This window comes from Cervus elaphus, chromosome 16 (genome assembly GCF_910594005.1).
Source record: "Cervus elaphus chromosome 16, mCerEla1.1, whole genome shotgun sequence".
Classification (NCBI taxonomy): domain Eukaryota; kingdom Metazoa; phylum Chordata; class Mammalia; order Artiodactyla; family Cervidae; genus Cervus; species Cervus elaphus.
The window spans coordinates 42,853,255-42,871,710 of NC_057830.1; the positions used below are offsets into that span (position 1 = coordinate 42,853,255).

At 49.1% G+C, this 18,456-nt stretch overlaps 1 long non-coding RNA gene across 1 annotated transcript; it reads left to right on the top strand.

Annotated features, from left to right (window-relative positions):
- The first annotated feature begins 5,905 nt into the window (after positions 1-5,905).
- On the top strand, positions 5,906-11,808 carry LOC122710061. Its single transcript, XR_006345806.1, has 4 exons — positions 5,906-6,019; positions 6,387-6,480; positions 10,598-10,672; positions 11,767-11,808. It is a non-coding gene; the product is annotated as an uncharacterized LOC122710061 (long non-coding RNA).
- The last annotated feature ends 6,648 nt before the right edge of the window (positions 11,809-18,456 follow it).

Sequence of the window (18,456 nt, forward strand, 5' to 3'; positions counted from 1 at the left end):
AAGAGTTGGACATGACTGAGCGACTGAACTGAACTGAAACTCTCTTCTGGTGGGTCGAACAGAGAACTTTTGGCTTAGCCATCGAAGCCCCGTGGATCTCAGGCTGGTTGGAAATGATGATGGGGTTGAAGGGAACCCTGTGGGGAGAGCTTCTTGGTAGTGGATGGAGACTTGGATATCTGTTTAAACAAGTTCAGCTGAGTTCTTTTGCAGGAAGCTTATCTTATCATCAAGCTGACTGTCATCTGGATTTCTGCATCCTCTCTCTTTAAATAATCAAGTGTCCTGGTTTACCCAGGTTCACATTCCTAGTTTAAAAAAATGACAATTCCAGTGCAAAAAAGTCAGACTTTCAGAAGTCTCTTTCTGAATTTGCACCAAGAGTGCATGCTTGCTCTTCACTGTGGCCGGATGTTTTGGTAAATAAGCTGGGAAGTTAGTAAGCAAAAACTACCCAGTGCACATGCTTGCCTGTGCATGGAAGGGTTAAGGAGGAGCCTGGTTAGAGAGGGAGAGGAGGGGAACAGGGAGGTTATTTACTAAGTGGGAGCAACTGATAATAAAAGGGGAAAACCCAGTCTTGCTTGTTCAGGTTTGTGATTGAGAAAGGCCATCAGCAGGTGGACAAGGAGCTTGTCGAAAATCACCAGACCATTAGAACTGAGATCAACAGCTGCCTCTGGTAATGGGGAGGAAATAGATACAATCTCAGGAGGATGATGAAATGGGAAGATTCCAAAGTGCTCTGGTGGACAAACACAACTTGGTGAATAGTTGCTTTTCACAAAGTAACTTGCTCACTCAAGCAAACATAACTTGCTCACTCCATTTGGGTGAGTGGTCTTCATAGGATAATTGTCCTCTCAGCCATCAGTGATGGAGAGTGAGGAGCATGGGTTGAAGGTCAGAGTCAGGGGTCAGAGGCCAAAGTTCTTCCATCTCCTTCTGGTCACATGTCACAAAGATGCTGACTTTTGAAGACAAATGAGACAGACCAGGAATGGCCAGCTTTAAGCTTTTAAAATTTGCTAATTATTTTATACTTAAAAGAATGCTTAGTGGAGCTCCATGGATCAGCTCTGCTGGTTTCAGGACTAAGAGATCATATAGGTTTTCTTTTTCTGATGCTCCTGTTCTGCAGTGAGGGACCCGCAGGGTATGCATACCTGAGTATATATATGTGTGTTAGTCTCTCAGTCATGCCCAGTTCTTTGTGACCCTGTGAACTGTAGCCTGGGGTTCTCTGTCCATGGAATTTTCCAGGCAAGTGTACTGGAGTGGGTAGCCATTCCTTTCTCCAGGGGATCTTTCTGACTCAGGGATTGAATCTGGGTCTCCTGCGCTGCAGGCAGATTCTTTATTTTCTGAGTCACTAGGGAAGCTTATATGCACACAGGTAGAAGTTACTTGTGACAGAACACAGATGTTGGGTCTAATTGTTTACTCTTACACAGTTCTCTTAACCCAAACCTTGAGTTTCTTCATAGGAAGCTGACTGACTAGCTAATCGAAGAAGTGGATGGAGAAATGACGGACCCATATGAACACGGCCTCTTCGGCCTGGCCCTGCATCCATGCAGCTTCTTGAGACCTCAGGTGACCATAGGAACCATGATCAGTCCTGGCGGCTGCTGGAGGGAGGCCCATTCAGCTGTGGGTCTGCTGCCTGTCTGCCTGCCCTCCTGCCCAGGCCCATGTCCCTCCATGGCTCCTGTGAAGGCATTCTTCCTGTGATAATTTGCAACTAGTGAAGAATTTCCTTAGGTCCCTCATTTGGCTGTTTAACATGCCATTAGCTGTTTGCACATGAACTTGGAGAGAAATTGGAGTCAGAGGGCACAGGAAGAGAGAAACGTCCACAGAGGAAGTGGGTGGAAGGGTTTCCCCCTCTCACTGCTCTTGGCTTCCCTGCGGTCGGTGAAGATTGTCTCTTAATAAAAGTTGGATGGGATTTTTGGACACCCCCTGGATGTCTTCTTTGAGGGATTTTGTGTGTGGCTCTCTGGGCTACAAAAAGTGGCTGTGTCTTTGAGATGGAGGGCAGGCAAAGGGCGGCAGTGTCCTAAGAAGCGTCTTAGCACTGAGAAGCAGTGCTTAGTGGGGGCTCTTGGCTGGCGGCTCCGCCAGGATGAGCGAGGCTGGGACAGAAAAGGTGTCAGGAAGAAGGTCATCTGCTGGGGAGTCAGGCAAGCAAGGCTGTGATCCCCTCCTGGTCTGGGTCACTTGCCTATGTCAGCCCCAGGTTCTTCTTCTATCAGGTGAGTGGTTTGGACCAGGTGATCAGGCAGTCTAGAATGAACAGTGGCTGAGAGCTGTGGGTGATCAACTCAAGAAAATGGGCTGTCTTAAGCAGGGCCAGCTCAATTTGTAGGCCTTCAGCAGTGAACTCCAGCAGTGTGACCTTGTTAGTCACTCAGTCGTGTCCGACTCTGCAACGCCATGGACTGTATAGCCTGCCAGGCTCCTCTGCCTATAGAATTCTCCAGCAGCCATTCCCTTCTTCAGGGGATCTTCCTGACCCAGGGATTGAACCCACATCTCTGGCATTGCAGGCAGCTTCTTTACTATCTGAGCCAACAGGAAAGCCACAATGTGACCTTGGGAAGCCACTAACCTCTATGTGACTCAACTCATCACCTGTAAATGGGATTAAGTGACACTCGCTTGAAGAGCTCACTTTGAAGTGTTGGATGAAGCACCTAGTGCAGGACCTGGTACGTAACAGGCTCTCAAAAAAACCAAAAACATGTTCGCTTCTCATTTCCTGTTGTCCTTACTGCCCACTCCTACATTCTTTTGCTCAATTGCTGCACCAAGTTTGAGAACCAGAAAGCCACATAGGGCAACTGCGTTAGTCTGATTCCCTGCTTCAGTGTATGCACTGTGGATGCTCCAGTGTCCTAGGCTCTCTTGGGGAGTTACTATAAGTCACAGCCACTTGGTGGAGATTTGCACTGTCTGCACACCCATTCTGGAACACCCTGCCGTTTATAGACCATGTCCCTAGAACATAGATATAGATGACCTTAGACTTGAGTACAGGGAAGTGAAGCCTCCCTTGATGTTAGACTTCTGTGGAACAGATCATAGTTCCCCTTTCTGCTTTGGTTGCCAGAAAACTCAATTAATTTGCGTGCTTAGGAGTTATGGTGTCTGAAATGCTTGGACTTGCCAACATCTCCAACACATTCTTCAAGGAAACCTCTGACTCCCCAAGTCTGGGAGAGAAGCTGACTCCTGTGCTCTGGTGTTCATGCCTTCCTTCCAGAGAACACTGTCAGGCTGACTGTCTCATTTCCTTTCTCTACACACACACACACACACACACACACACACACAGAGTTTTCAGTTTTTTGAGGTCAGGGAGGGTCTCTTTCAGCTCAATACATCCCACACAGGATCTGTACCTTACGAGAAAGTCAATAAATGCTTATTGAATGGATAGATGAATGAATGAATGAACAAATGATTAAACAGAACATTATAATTCAAATGTCAGGTATCATCACCTTTCCTTTCTACTCTCTGGGCTTTGATCTTTTACAATTGTTGCACACCTTTTATTATAAATACAACTTTAAAGCTTTTTGGCATTATGTGGGGGTGGGGAACATAAATCAATGAACATATGAATAACTATTCATTTCTCTTCCACAAAGCCTTCTTTGCCAACTGGAGCCAGCAAGCACCTGGTTTTGTGCTCAGAAGTATAGATTTTTGAGTGAAGCAGAACATGGGTTTTCTGGCTCTGTCCTTTCATAGCTATGTGAACTTGGGCAAGTAGCTTTGCCTCTAATCTTTCATTGTCTTTTTCATATAATTGGAGGTAATAGAATTTCCCTTGTGAGGCCCTGGAATGTGCAAAAAGACCATGGAAGCAAAGTGTATACGGAGTTCTTGATCCCGTGGAAGTGCTCAGCAAACTTTTATAAGTGGAGTGCCCCATGTGTCCTATGTTCTAACCTGACTTTTAGCCCCTCTTGGTCATCTTGACTCCCTGACCTAGTGCTGGGTTCATTGGCTCTGCAAATCCTGGAATAAACTGACACCATTGGAAACTCTGAGAGATAGTGAAGGACAGGGAAGCCTGGTGTGCTGCAGTCCACGGGGTCGCAAAGAGTAAGACACGACTTTGTGATGAAATGACAACAGCAACCATTAGAAAAAGTGTCCAGGCAAACATCAGTCTACTGCTCTATGTCTTGTAGCAGAGAGAACTGGGGGAGGCCTTTGAGGCGAGGCAATCTGGCCCTCATTTTATAGTGGAAGAAAGTGGGGTCTAGGCAGGTGCTGGGTGGCCAGGCTGGGTGAAACCCCAGCCTCCTCATCTCAGGCAGGGATACCTTCCCAGTCATTATGTTGTTCTACTTGGCCGTAGGCAGAGACCCTTGCAGGGAACAGACTGAGTCTGGCCCGGGGTTGTGGGCCCTCCAAGCACGTGGCTTCGGGGCACCCTCCTGAAGCTACAGTGATTACCCGAGGTACAGGCGTGGAGTTCTGTGTTTCTAAGGTGCTATTTCACAGCCTGATCTCATTTCCTCCTCGCAGGACTGTGTGAAGCAGGCTGGCAGTGGTTTTCATCCGGATTCCCCGAGAGAAGCTTGAGGGCCAGAGGGGTTAAGTGATGGAGCGGGGCTCCCTCAGCCAGTGAGTAGTGGGGCTGGGAGAGGCACTGTATGTAGCCTGGCAGCCTGGTTCAGTACCCTTTGCCCCGTGCCCGGAGGGAAGGCGCCAGAGGCTGTGTTGAGCAGCTGGCCCGGTGTCTGAAGTTTGCTCTGAAGCAGATCAGAACCTGAGTCCCAAAGGAAGCTGACAGGGGCTGGCCTTTGGTGAGGCCACCTTCTTGTGGCTTATATAGGAGGATGGCATCAGGCGGAGACCTGGGGTCACTCTGAAGGCCTTGATTCTTCTCCGGTGCTGGGTTCAAAGTCAAAAGCTCAGACAGCCTGCATCGTGTGGCTGGGTGGAGGCGGGGGATGGTGTGTGGCATGAAGGCTCTGAGTTTTGCCCTGAAGGTGTATCATGTCTACACGAGCCTCCATTCAGGGCAGCCACCTGGACACACGCATGGACTGGCATTTAGGAACTTTCCCAACTCAAAGAGCAGCATAAAATTAGATTCACATTTAAGGGCCTTTAAAGCATAGCCTGTTTATTCAGTGGCTGTTTATGAAGCCCTCACCGATTTATAATCTATGCGGGAACTAACTCCATATGTCTGGGAGCTGGGTGTTAACTCTCAGCTGAAAGAAACATGTCTCCTGGACTCAGGCAGAGGAATCGACCCAGTCAAGGAGGCAGGTGGGTCTGCTTAGGGGGAGGTGATCTGCCTGCCACCCTCTCCTCTGCCTTGGTGACCCACATCTCCTCTTGGTCCTCTGGAAATCTCTGAGGACCCAGAGCTTGAGATGCAGGAAAAATGTATTCTTTTAACATCATTTATCCAGAGTTGGCTGTGTGGTGACCATGGGGAGCCCAGGGAGGAGCTGCCTGAAAATGTGCCCCAGGGGCCCTTCAGTATCACGGCGTCCCCTTTCCACGTGGGACTGCCTGCTGCTCGTAAACTCCTGCTGGCCCCTGGCCTCTCCCCGCACCTTCCCAGGGAGGAGAAAAGACTCGACAGTCCCAGCCCTAGGCCTTGGCCTGGCTCCTTGAGTTTGGCGGGGTGTTCTCTGAAGGTTTTCAACGAAGTTTTTTCTGGGGAGGAAAATCCTTTCTCCACACTTGGGCCAGGCAAGCAACTCTCCTTGCGATCTCCTTCTGGAGAATGACTTGGGCCTTAAGGGGTGTTTCTTTCGCTTCTGTTGGGGAGCATTTGTGTTAATGATTTGCCATCTCAGTTATATAACCAGGCCTTTGTCAGCACTTTTCCAATGGGGCCGTATGTGAAGTTGGGATTTGCTGCTCAGCAAGCATTTCTGACCAAGGCTTGGAAAACCCACAGAGCCGCGATCGTGCCTCCGCCTGCTGGGCCCTGCGTGTCACCGGGACGCTAACCCGGGACTTGGGAGACCTTGAGGTAGTTCAGGACTTCTCTGTCCCCTCGGTGGCTACTCTGTCACTGCGGCAGCTGCTTCAAACGACACTCAGTCTGGGAAACCCTGAGTCTGTCTGCGTTGGTGGGGCCCGGCTTACTAAGCTCTCACCTCAGTTAGAGCAGGAACATTTTTTAAAATTTATTTATAATTGGAGGATAATCGCTTTACAATATTGTATTGGTTTCTGCTCTACAACAACATGAATCAACCGCAAGTATACAGAAATCTCTTCCTTCCCGAGCCTCCCTCCCGCCTCCCCCACCCCTCCCCTCTAGGTCGGCGCAGAGCAGCGAGCTGGGCTCCCTGGCCACTCAGCAGGTTCCCACGAGTCGTCCATCTCACTCACAGGTTCCCACAAGCCGTCCGTCTCGCTCACGGCCGTGTGTGCATGTCAGCGCGACTCCACCAACCTGTCCCGCCCTCTGCTTCCCCGGTTCTGTGCGTAAGTCTGTTTGTTCTCTATGTCTGTGCCGCTATTTGAGCAGGAACATTGACTGGAATGGGTGGAAGGAGCTACAGAAAACGCAACTCTGAGCCCAGCCCTGGATCCTCCCTCTTTTTAATATTAAATTCAAGCTTCTATCCTCATTAATTTAAATCTCATTAATGGCAGTGATAGTGGCTAGTGTTAGTTACGTGCCTTTCAGGCATTTTACGTGGGTCATCTTCCTTCATCCTAACAGCAATCCTATGACGTGTGTGTGTGTTATTCACTCAGTCATGTCCAACTCTTTGTGACCCCATGGACTGAACCCCTCAGGCTCCTCTGAGATGTTACTATTTGCTCCATTTTACAGGCATGGAAACTGAGCCTAAGAGAGGCTTAATACCTTGTGCAAGGACTTAGGTATGCTAAGTGGTGGTAGTGGAGGGCTGGGGTTTGAATCCCAGGCCTCCTGCTAATTGCTTTGTTCAGTTCAGTTCAGTTCAGTTGCTCATTCATGTCCGACACTTTGTGACCCCATGGACTGCAGCATGCTAGGCTTCCCTGTCCATCACAACTCCTGGAGCCTATTCAAACTCATGTCCATTGAGTCAGTGATGCCATCCAACCATCTCATCCTCTATCATGCCCTTTTCCTCCTGCCTTCAATCTTTCCCAGCATCAGGGTCTTTTCCAATGAGTCAGTTCTTCACATCAGGTGGCCAAAGTATTGGAGTTTCAGCTTCAGCATCAGTCCTTCCAAAGAATATTCAGGACTGATTTCCTTTAGGATGTACTGGCTGGATCTTCTTGCAGTCCAAGGGACTCTTAAGAATCTTCTTCAACACCACAGTTCAAAAGCATCAATTCTTCAGCACTCACCTTTCTTTATAGTCCAGCTCTCACATACATACATGACTACTGGAAAAACCATAGCTTTGACTAGATGGACCTTTATTAGTGGAGTAATGTCACTGCTTTTTAATATGCTATCTAGATTGGTCACAACTTTTCTTCCAAGGAGTAAGTGTCTTTTAATTTCATGGCTGCAGTCACCATCTGCAGTGATTTTGGAGCCCCCCAAAAGAAAATCCATCACTGTTTCCATTGTTTCCCAGACATACGTTGTATGTTTTCTATGTGTCCAGCAATGAAATGGGGACTTCCCTGGTGGCTCAGTTGGTAAAGAGTCTGCCTGCATTGCAGGAGACCTGGGTTCGATCCCTGGGTTAGGAAGATACTACGAAGAAGGAAATGGCAACCCATTTCCCCCAGTGTGCTTGCCTGGGAGATCCCATGGACAGGAGAGTCTGGCGGGCTACGGTCCATGGGATCACAAAAAGTCAGACACGACTGGGTGACTAAACTACCACCAGCATCCGCACTGAAATGCAAAGGAAGTCCTTGCCCTGGAGAAACTCAGGGCCTAGTGGGGAGGACATCTTGGAAGCATATTGGGCATAGCAAGTAAAGGATGTAGCAGGTGGACATGCACTCCCAGGAGGGTGGCTGAACATCAGTGACTGTTGGTGTACAGCACAGGGTCAGGGTGGCTTCATGGAGGCAGTGGCGTGTGTGAATCAGTCTGAAAGAATGGACAAGGGAAGACAGGTAGCCAAGGGGAAAGGGGTAACCCAGGAGAGAAAAACAGCGTGTGCCAAGGCACAGAGAGGAGAGTCATTGCTGCCTCTGAGCATCCTGAGCTGTTTGGGAACTGGAATATGACCTGCCCAATCCAGCAGGCGCTTCATATGTCTGCAAGGGGATCAGATGGATGGAGGGATGGGCATACATGAAAGACATGAAGGGAAATTTCATGGATCTCAATGTGCTGCTGAGGCCCATCTCTACTATCCGTCAAAACCCTTCTCTCTAAATTTGAAAACTTAAAACCCATTTTGCACACCCCCTTTGGTGTCAGTGTCCTAGGATCCCAGTCCTCACGTTATACAGTTGCAAACTGCTGAACCCAGCCACATGCTCCAGGGCATCTAGGGGTCTGTCCCTCCTTAGAAGCCCCCTCCCCAGTCTCAGTAGGTAGGAAGCACCCACTACACTTAAAGCTTTTCTTCCTGTGTTTTTACTCCCCACAGTGACACTCAGCAATTCTTTTTTTTTTTAAGTAAGTAAAAAAATTTTTTGGGCTACCCTGCATAGCGTGCGGGATCCTATTTCCCTAACGAGGACTCCAACCCATACCCTTTGCACTAGAAGGGTGGTGTCTTAACTGGTAGACCTCCAGGGATGTCCCTGACACTGGACAATCATAACTCTTAATTCTACATGCAGGAAATGATTGAAATTAGATCACATGTTTGGTGTGTCCTGCTAGAATTCTTCAATGTCTCATAAAATCTCAAGTAACAGGAGTGAACTAGCAACAATGGGAGCTTCCTAGGTGGCGCTAGTGGTAAAGAATTTGCTGCCAATGCAAGAGACATGAGACGTCAGTTCGATCCCTGGTTTGGGAAGTTCCCCTGGAGGAGGACATGGCAATCCACTCCAGTATTCCTGTCTGGGGAATCCCATGTACAAAGGAGCCTTGTGGGCTAGAGTCCAGAGGGTAACAAAGAGTCAGACATCACTGAAGCGACGAAGCACGCACACAGGAGCGATGGGGGTGAACTCTGGCTCCAAACACTATCACCCCAGGGACTCCTGGGGGAACGTGATAAAATCAGACTTAACCCTCAGCACACTTATTGCCCATCACACGACCCACAGCTAGAACTCATTCTCTCTCCCCATCCCAGCTCCCCTCCATGTTCTTGGAGAGGGAGATTTGATATGAAAAGATTAATAGTTTCTAGATTCATTTATACACTTAATACAATCCCAATAATATGCCAACAAATTTTGTTTCCCCCTGGAACTAAACAAGGTATTACGTTTATATGGAAAAATAAATAAGCAAAACACTCAAGAAGTAACTTTAAAAACAAACAAAAAAAGAGCATTTAGAGGAGACCAGTGCTATCAGACAATCTGAAATTACTTTCAGCTTCAGTAATGAAATCTGTGTAGCATCGGAAGGGGTAAGTGGACCAATGAACAGAACAGTCCCAAGGTAGCCCAGGACGCACATAAGACATTAGTAAATGATACAGGTGGCATCTCAAGTCAAGATGATAGAGATGAATTTTAAATAAAGGATACTGGGACAACAGACTAGCCATTTTGGGGAAAAGACAGATTTGGCTCTGTACTTCACACCATGCATTGGGAAAATCTCCAAGTGGAGCAGATTTAAATGTTAAACGCAGACATAAAAATGCTTTCAGGAAACATGGGATCACCTCGGAGAGGATGGCTTTTTCTAACTATGATTCAAAGTCTCAAAGCCAAAGAAAAAATGGCTATATTTAACTATATAAAAATAAAAAGTGTATGCATGCCCCAAACACCAGAAGCAGAGTCAAAAGGCAAAAGACAAACTGAGAGAAAAGTGTTTGCAACACATATCACAAAGAGCTAACCTCTCCAAGATAAATACAATGAGAAATCAGGAAGATCCACAAGCCAATAGAAAATGTGCAAAGGCTCACACATTGAGTTCACAAAAAAGAAATGCAAATAGTCCCTTAACCTTTGAAATGATGGACAACCTGTTCATAGGGAGAGAGGTGAAAATTAAAACTACTCTGAGAGATACCATTTCTCATCTCTCAGATTTGGCAAAAATCCAAAATCTTACTTTATTTATTATATTTAATGGGATGATAATTGCTTTAAAATGTGCTAGTTTCTGCTGTTGGATGAAATAAATCAGCTATATGCACACATACATCCCCTCCCTCTTGGACCTCCCACCCTGCCCCCATACCACCCATGTAGGTCGTCACGGAGCACCAAGCCGAGCCCCTGCTCTATACAGCGGCTTCCCGCTAGCTGTTTGTTTACACATGGAGGTGTATACATGTAAATGCTACTCCCTCTGTTCATCCACCCTCATCTTCCCCTGCTGTGTCCACAAGACTGTTCTCTACGACTGCATCTCTACTTCTGCCCTGCAAGTAGGTTCATCATTACCAAAAAATTCGAAATCTTGACAAAACACACTGTTGGCAAAGTTATGAGGGATGTGCTTGATCACTGCCTTTGCCAGCAGAGTATAACCTGAAATATTTCTGTGCAGGGAACACTGGGAATGTCTATCAACATCACAGAGATCCCACTCCTGGAAATCTCTCCTACAGATACACCTGCGCAAGTATGGAATCACCTATGTACAAAATCACTCACTACAGCATTTGTCTATGAGAGTAGTCTTTTGCACAAGGGACTGGATGAATATAACGTGGTACATCCACCTAGTGGAAAGTGGTGCAGTGGTTAAAAAGAAAGAGGAAAATCTCCATGTGTGGGCATGTAGAGATCTCCAGGACATGTTATGTTAACTGACCAAAACTAGGTACTGACCATGTAAATAGTATTATGTCTTGTGTGAAAGAATGGGAGGAAAGAAGAAAAAACATGTATTCATTTGTGCTTTTTCTTTGCATAAAAAACATTGGAAAGACAAACAAGAAAGGGATCAAACGGTTCTCTGTGGTGGAAAATAGGGGAGGTACGGAGCCAGGCTTTTCTTTATTTAGCCTGGGTTTTTGATGACTACGGGCTTCCCTGGTGGCTCAGCTGGTAACGAGTCCCCCTGCAATGTGGGAGACCTGGGTTCGATCCCTGGATTGGGAAGATCCCCTGGAGAAGGGAAAGGCTACCCACTCCAGTATTCTGGCCTGGAAAATTTCAGGGACTGTATAGTCCATAGGGTTGCAAAGATTTGGGCATGAGTGAGTGAATTTCACTTTCACTTTGATGAATACAAATATATTTACCTGACTTGTCCTGGAAGCCTGAGTGTCCTGATCCTGCATGATCATAAGAACCATCTAGATTACTTGTTAAAATTAATCCAGATCCTAGCCCCTGTCTATGGTGGGGCCTGGGAACATGTGGTTCCCCATCAACCTTGCATTATCCTTCGAGGGGACGTTTGGGAAAATGCTGAGTCTCATCCTTGGCCACAAGCAGCCAATCAGATGAAACTGTCCCCATGAAGGTCCTGACTGTGGCGCCATAGTTCTCAAACTTGAAAACCGAAGTCCAAATCTGATGAGTGGGAAAATCTCCCTCCTTCCCCTGGGGATCCTGCTCTGTTCCCCACAAGGCTGGTCCTTGCATGCTACAGAGGATCATGGGACACTTGGATGCCCAGGTCCAGCAATCAAAAGCATGTTGTTGGATTTTCTTTTCCACAGTTTACACTATGAAAATGACAGACATTTCTTACTGTTTTTAAAATAGGAAGATTGGGGACTTCCCTGACTGTCCAATGATTAAGACTCCATGCTTCCAATGAAAGGCAGCGTGTTTGATCCCTGGTTGGGGAACCAAGATGCCATGTGCTGTACTGGAGTGACCAAAAAAATAAAAATTAAAAAAAGAATTTAAAATCTGAAATTATTATGCTCTAGGCTTCCCAGGTGGTGCAGTGGTAAAAAATCCTCCTGCCAATGCAGGAGGCATGGGTTTCATCCCTGGATCAGGAAAATCAGCTGGAAGAGGAAATGGCAACTCACTCCAGTATTCTTGCCTGGGAAATCCCATGGACAGAGGAGCCTGGCGGGCTACAGTCCATGGGGTTGCAAAGAGTCAGACACGAATTAGCAGCTGAGCACAGACACACACCCGTGCACACTCATGTATACCTGGGATATACATTTTCAAAATACACCCCCCTCTGCCCAGTGCCCCATGGAATTCTCAGAGCTCCATTGGATTCTCTGATCCACCCATCCAGAGAGGTCCCTCCCATACCCACTAAACCTTATTCAAGATAAATGGATGGAAATGCTTTAAAAAAAACCCCTCTGGTCCTTTCTCTCCCTCCAGGAACCACTCGCTCCACTTCTGTGGAGGAGACAACGCAGAGGGGCCCCTCCTCCTGGGGGTGACCCTGGGGAGATTTCTCGGCTCCAGGCCGACTCCCCTTCCTCTCTCCTTCTGGGCTCTTCTCCCGCCCCATGGGCTGTGTGTCCCATATGCGGGTCATCTTGGTTGCCTCACCTCCTTGCTGACTCTGGATCTAAGCACACAGGCCCTTTTCTTTATGGAGGCTGACTGCTAATCTTCATGGGGGAGCAGAAAGGAGGGGCCCCAATAAGGACTATGCAGGAGGTAGGAAGCTTGGGGAAATGGGACCATGGTCTTGGTCCTCAGGTGACAGTTTTGAGGTTTGAGATGCTCTCTGGAAGTTGGAGAGGTGTGTGTGGAGAACCTGTGCCCAGTGTGGGCCCCTTAAGTCCCCTGGCCTGCTGACGATGCTGCCGGGAGGCCCTAGGAGGGCTCTGGTTGAGTAGCCTTTCTGCTCGGCTCTCTGAGGTCCCACAGCCAAAAGGGCAAGATGATGAGAGCCGGGCTCTGAGCCACACTGGCCGGTTGTTCACAAGGATAGTCACGGTCCTCCGAAGCCTGGCCCTTTATCCCACCCTCTTCTGGCCACTGTTTTCCAGCTTGGATTTTTGGCATCAGAAGGAAAAAATCTGTTTCCTCCCTGTTTCTCCCTGGAGTCCCCAAAGACTAATGAAAGTGTGTCTTGGAAAAATGTGAGGTTTTTGATACGCTGCTGACAGCAAGGAATTGTGTGCCAGAGATTAGACTGGGCTCGCGGTAGGTACCAGGTGGGAGGTGCTGGCAGGAGCAGTGGTCCCCCTCCCTGTCTCCCCAACACCACGCTCTGCCTGGATCTGCCTGTGACTCTTACCCGCTTGGCTGCAAGTCTCTTTTATGCAGGAGGGAAAGTGACTGTGAGAAGGAGGGCCTTCTCTGTGAGCCTGAAATGAGGTGGGGTGACAGGGGCTGCCCCAGGTCATCCACAGAGCGCTTCCCAGTTGGGACTCAGATTCCCACCCGGCACCTGTCCTGAGCTGACACCTCTTTGCAGGGAATTTGGGGTGAAGGGAAGCCCCTTTCGAGAGGCAGCACTTCTTGGCCCCTTGCCCTGGAGGAGAGAGCAGCCTTTGCAGGACTTGAAGGTGCCAGGAGGTTTAGTCCACATCCCAGTGCAGAGACGGGCACCAGGTAGGCTAAGCGGAAGCTCCATCGTGCGGGGAGACCTGCCCCTGCCCCCGCTCCTGCTGAAAGTCCCTCCTCACTGAGGCTGTGTGCCCTCAGGTCAGATGGAGGATAAACAACCCCATCTGGAAACAGACTTCTTTCCTCCCCTATTTTTCTTTAAATTAGGGCAGGAGTTCAGGCCCCATTTCCTGACATCCCTTCACTCTCTCTTGGCCTGCTCTCCCAGACCTGGAGCCAAAGCACTGGAAGAGGGATCCAGGCTGATGAGCCCGGCAGAGGCTCTCCAGGGGCCCACAGTGGAGAGGGTTCACCACGTCCATCTCTTTTCCCTTCCCTTCCCTCAGCTTCCCCAACTCCTGGGGAGCGGGGAGGGCGGTCTGGAGAGCCTCCACAGAGATGGGGGCTGTTTGGAAAGTTCTGTTTCCTGGGGCTCACAGGCCTCTGAGAACGCAAATGGACTGGCACATGTGAGAGCTATTTGCAGGGAATGGCTCACGGGGGGATCTTTGGCAGCCAAAGAGGGATGCTTCTGGAATGTTCCTGCTTTCCCTGGAGTCCCTCTCCCAAGCTCTCAGGGTCTCCTTTCTCTCTTTGACCCTCTCTTGACCTCTCATACCTGTTAACACAAGCCCCGTTTTCCTGAGTACTGCACCCCCCCACCCCAGAGCCCTCCTCTCAAATGTCATGGGCTCATTTATTCCCTCCAAGTATGTTGACTGAGCGCTTCTGTGTGCCAGGGGGCATGGCTGGGAAGGTGCAGGTGGCCCTACTTTTGAGGATCTGATGGTCAAGTGGAGAAAGAGATTATTACCATAATAAAAGAATACAATAATGCCATTCACAGCAGCATGGGTGAACCTGGAGAGTATCCTAAGTGAACTAGATCAGACAGAGAAAGACAAATATAGTGTCATATCACTTACATGTGGGATCTGAAAGAATGATGCAAATGAACTTATGTACAAAACAGGAACAGAACCACAGACATAGAAAGCAAACTATGGTTACCAAAGGGGAAAGTGGGGAGTTTGGGATTAACAGACACACACTACTGTATATAAAATAGATAACCACCAAGGACCTGCTGTGTAGCACAGGAACTATAGTCAACATCCTGTAATGACTGAGAGTGGAAGAAATTTGAAGACGAATACATACCTTCTATTTCTCTCTCTCTCTGTCTATCATCTATTTATATGAATCACTTTGCTGTATACCAGAAACGAACACAACACTGTAAACAAACTATACTCCAATAAAAAGATCTTTAATAACGCGATGAATGCCACAGGCTCTGTATGCAGTCTACATGTGTGTGTGTGTGTGTATGTGTGTTAGTCACTCAGCCACGTCCAACTCTTTGAGATCCCATGGACTGCAGTTCACCAGGCTCCTCTGTCCATGGAATTATCCAGGCAAGAATACTGGAGTGGGTAGCCATTCTCTTCTGCAGGGCATCTTCCCGACCCAGGAATCGATCCCAGGTCTCCGCATTGCAGGCAAATTCTTTACCATCTGAGCCCCCAGGGAAGCCCAATGGCCTACAGCAAAGGCTACACATACTCTCCTTTACCACCAAGCTCATCTTCCCATGGTGTCCTGATGTTGAGAAGAGAACAAACCAATGGATTCGTTCTCTCCAGGATTACTTCCACTCTACACAAACGAACTTGTGAACCTAACCAGAGAATTGTGTGTCCTGGGGGGAAGGACCCTTCCTTGTGGCCCCCAACTGCTCCAGTTTGTTTTTCTTCTCCAAATTATCAATCTGCACCTTACTTCTGCAAAACAGACAAAAATCTCACACAGACGATCAACATATGGTGTGTGTGCGTGCATGCTCTTGAATACTATTTTTGGAAGGAGGCCGTCGCTGGGAGTGCAGAAGCCTGGATTTAGATCGCTATTAATTAGCTTTGTGACCTGGGTTGAATCATCACGCATCTCTGGACCTCGGTTTCTTTGTAAGAGAAGACAATACTATGTGCCCTGTCTACTCGGAAACGCTGCTGGGAGAGGATTAGAGCGTCTGTGTGGGTGTTGTACTGACGTTTGACACTATTCAGAGAATAGCGGGGGTCATGCTTGGACATCCTGATATGCTCTGCAACACACGTCTCCAGCCATCTGGCAGATTGGAACCAAGAATGGGCTGGGGCTATCTCTGCCCACATCCTCTCATATCTCCCTCTGTAAGTCTGTTCCTGGCTCCAGTGAGATTTGCTTCCAACACTGGTCTGTGAGGAGGACACCCTCGGGTCCGGAAGCTGCCCCAGAACTGCTGCCGCCCCTGTTTCTGTCTGTAACCAGGGATAAAGGAGTGTAAGTTGCAGGTCCGGTCTTCCCATCAAGGCAATTCGGGTGTGCCACTGAGCCTGGAAGTATCCGCTGAGGTTACCTTCCTGAGATTTGGTGTGGAGCCCCGCTGGTGCTTGCTCCTTCTTCTCAGGAAGTCACCCCATGTGAATCTTGCTTCCGAACATCAGGGTCCGTTTCTGGAGAGCTGGACCTCAGGGTGGGGTGGGGGAAACCTTCTGGAGATAATGAGCTACTATGTTTTAGCAATGGCGCCTCAGGTGGCTCGGGGATAAAGAACCCACCTGCCAGTGCAGGAGATGCAGGGGACACAGGTTCAACCCCGGGTCGGGAAGACCCCCTGGAGAAGGAGATGGCTACCCACTCCATTGTTCTTGCCTGGAGAACCCCATGGACAGAGGAGCCTGGCGGGCTGCAGTCCACGGGGTCGCAGAGTTGGACCCGACTGAGCGACTGAGCACACACACGTTTTAGCAAAGGAGGGAAGAGTGAAGAAGCAGGAGAAGCAGTTGAACAGTTATTAGGCACCTACTGTATGCCAGGCACTGGGCCAAATGGCTCATATTTTTTGCCTAATCCTCAAGTCTATGTGATTGTTAGACATTTCATTCTGTCGTTGAGGAAACTGAAGCTCAGAGGGTTTAGCCAACTCACCCAGCTAATGAAGTCAGCTGGAGATAGTTAGAGCCGGGAACAGACTCACAGAGGGAGATCTGAGAGGATGTGGGCAGACAGAGCCCCAGCCCCTTCTTGGTTCCAACCTGCTGGATGGCTGGAGGTGGGTGTTAAGCATATCAGGATGTCCAAGCATGACCCTCAGTATTCAGAGACTTTGAACTCTGGCCCCATACTCTCTCTGCTTCTTTCTGTTACCTCCCTGGTATGCTGGGGTTTGGGGTGCCTGGGGTTGGCTTTGGAGAGCACCCATGAACAAAGAATCTCCTTGGGCTAACCCACGACCCATAGTCACATCCCTGAATATGGCACAGCCTTGGGAGCCTTTAGTTTCTCCTCTGAAGAGGTGTGTGTGTGTGTGTTTGTGTGTGTGTGTAGTGGGGTTGGGGCTGGGGAGGAGGGTGTCCTTTTACCTTCATAATGAGGTTTAATTAGCAGCTGTTCTTCAAGGGCTTTGAAGGCCAAAAGCTGTGGAAAGAAGCTGATTTCTAATCTTATCTGTCATAACTCACTCAAAACACCAATCACATGCCTTTCGTCTTCCCATCTTCACTGTTAATGGCCAGGTCTCTCTCTCTCTTTCTCTCTCTTGGCCACAGCCTCCCGGCTGCATCTCCTGCCAGCTGGAGGGACTGGAGGAGGCCCACTGGCCCCTTCATTTCTCCCTCCTTGATCAGGAGAAAGGAGGTATGACGGTTCTCCTGGGGGCACGGGACAGATGATAAGTGGAAAGCTATAGACCTTGAGCCACTATCGCTTTTTCTTTTCTGGCCCTCTGTTTCTCTATCTGTAAAACGGGCATGATCACACCTGCTTGGCCTTCTTCATGGAGTTGGTGGAGGAAAGAAGGAGAGAACAGGCCCAGAAACATGAGCTGGAAGACAGCCCCATGGGCACTGCAGATAAGCCCTCTGCTCCCATTCCCCAGGCCACCAGTCCCTGCTCCTGGGTGGAGTCCCTGCTCCTGGGTGGATCCCCCACCCTGCAGGGCACCCCAGCTGCCATGCTGTCTGGCCCACAGCTTAAGTGGCCCCTGCACGCCCCTTTCTGCCTAACCCCGTAAATTGCCTGGGCTGAATTCTGCACACACCTCAGTGGAAGGGGAATTATTTGCCAGATATACGGTGTCTGTGAGAAGGGCCTCTTATGAGTCAGTGTTCAAATATGTTACCAGCTCAATAAAGAGAGGTTTGTTGTAAATTAAGAAAAGGAAGCGAGGTGCCTGCAACAGCCCTTGTTCATCTACTGTTTTCTATTAGCGACGCTTTCCCCTTAAGTAGCACATAATTCCCGGTAGCTGCTGGGCTGGCAGCTTGGAAGGGGGGATGTAATTACACTGCAGTTGTTAGGTAGTTAGAGCTACACAATAAGGTCCATAGAGAGAGGCAGGGACAGCTCTGGGGGGAGGGGCGGCGGGGAGGGGGTTGGCTGGGCTCCCCGGCAGGATCAGATAGGATCACAGGTTGCCTGATAACCTCGGGGTGAAATTAGGGCTGGGGTGGTGAGGGGCAGTCGTGGTGACGGGAGGAGCAGAGGGCAGATCTAGAAAACAAGGCTCTGACCCTCATCACGGGAAGAGGTGGGTGGCGAGTTCGGGGAACTGCCGGCTGAGTGGCAGGCTGTTGGTAAGGTGTGGCTGTTGCTGGTAGACAAAGCAGGCTGCATTGGGGCTGCCAAGACACAGGGCTCAGCTAGGATGAATGAGGCTTGGTGGGAGTGGGAAGGGGTCTGCGGTGAGGAATGCTGTGGGGGTGGGGGAAACGTGTGCCTAGAACACCAGTACAAATCCAGCCAGGCTGTGCTTGCCTGCAAAGGAGCTGGTCGGCTCCTGAGCCTCGCCCTAGGAAGCATTCTCTGGCACGCTCCTCTCTCCCACTCTCTTCTGGAAGTGAGAACACACTAAAGTAAATGAGGGAGGCTACTTGC